Below are 1,901 nucleotides of genomic sequence, written 5' to 3'. Positions count from 1 at the left end.
AAGAATAAACATGTCATACAGAGAAAACCCTGAGATTAGAATTAAAAAAAGAGAAAGAATGAACAGCGCATACAGAGAAAAACCTGAGATTAGAATTAAATTAAGAGAAAGAATGAACAGCACATACAGAGAAAAACCTGAGTTTAGAATTAAACAAAGAGAAAGAATGAGAACGTTTTACAGAAACGTAGTTGACTTCAGAGTGAGGCAGCGATCTTATATGACTCAGCGTTATGCAAATGACAAAGCTTTCAGAAACAGACACAGACAACTAATGAGACAAAGAATGCGAGACCGATATAAGAACAACCTTCCATTTAGAAGTCTGTTTAAAATGAGATGTGCAAATAAAATAAGAAGGAAATACAGATGGATAAATCGACATACATGTGAGAGTGAAAGAGAAAATGACAGCTCTTTAATCAAAGAGGCCATTTCTGTGTTCAGATCCCAAATAAAGACAGGCCCATCTTATGTCTGTACTGTGTGCCATAAAGCCTCGTTTCCCAACCAAGTCCGCCCCTGCACAAGGTCAAACTATGTCAAAAATCCACATATCGTTGCAGCATGCCTGAACGGAAAATATGTACATGTTTGTAATGAAGTCTGTGATGAAAACTGCAATGTGCCTGATGAGAGAAATAGGGAGTATATTTGTCACACCTGTCATGATTATCTTAAAGAGCCATGCCAGCTCTCGCTGTAGCCAACAACTTAATGCTTGCCGACATTCCACCTGAACTGTCAGATCTCAACATATTGGAAAGGCATCTCGTATCCAGATGTATAGCATTTGCCAAGATTATACCTCTTCCTAAAGGCCGCCAGAGACTAATAAGAGGAAATGTTGTGTGTGTGCCATCTGAAGTGCAGGAAACTGTTGAAGCGTTACCCAGACTGAGAAGTGAGTCTCAAGTGATGAGAGTAAAACTGAAGAGACGACTGTGTTATAAGGGACACCAGCTGTTTCAGGCCGTTACCTGGTCTAAGCTAGTACAGGCACTGCACAAACTCAAAGAGATCCACCCACAGTATGAGGACATAACTATCAGAGATGAGGCCGAGTTATGTGATCCAACACTTCCTGATCATGATGTTGATGATGTAGATACTACAATGAAGGAAGATGATTATGATGAAACTGATTTAATGGAAATTGACAGGTGTGAGAGTAATGCACTGTGTGAGGCAGAAAATGAGCCTGAAAATGAACAGGATATAGACATGGTGTTGTGTGATGGTGAAGAACCAGAGGAGCAGAGAGATGATGAAGAACAGGAAGGTGAAATGCCAAACGGTGGTTTTGCTCTGGAATCATGTCTTCAGCCTTGTGACGTGGCAGAGGAGATTTTATGTTTCAGCGAAGGAATCTATTCCGTTGCGCCTGCTGAAAGAAATAATCCTGTCAGCTTTTTTAAAACACCTAAACTAGAGGCCATGGCTTTCCCTGTACAGTTTCCAACTGGTCAAAACACACTGGATGAACAGAGAGCTCTTAAAGTAACACCCAGCAAGTATTTCAAAACAAGGCTTTTTGGTGTAGATGATCGTTTTGCCAGAGATACAAACTACTTGTTCTTTGCCCAGTTTGTGACAGAAATTCATTTGGCAACATCTAGCATGACAATACAGTTAAGGAAAGGAAAACCTTTTACGAGAGATGGAAGAAATATTACCTCGGGAATGTTGCAAGATAAACGTGAGGTGGAGAGACTGGTGAGAAACAAAGATGCGGTGAGGTTCATGCAGCCACTGAGAGGAACACCAGCCTATTGGGAGAAAACTACAAGAGATCTGTTTGCCATGATCAGACAGTTGGAAACTCCTACATTCTTCTGTACCTTTTCTGCAGCTGAAATGCGATGGCCTGAGGTTATTGAAGCAATAAAAAGGCAGCAAGG

Source organism: Etheostoma cragini, chromosome 3, assembly GCF_013103735.1.
Source record: "Etheostoma cragini isolate CJK2018 chromosome 3, CSU_Ecrag_1.0, whole genome shotgun sequence".
NCBI classification, from domain to species: domain Eukaryota; kingdom Metazoa; phylum Chordata; class Actinopteri; order Perciformes; family Percidae; genus Etheostoma; species Etheostoma cragini.
Note: the sequence above shows the minus strand (reverse complement) of the source record.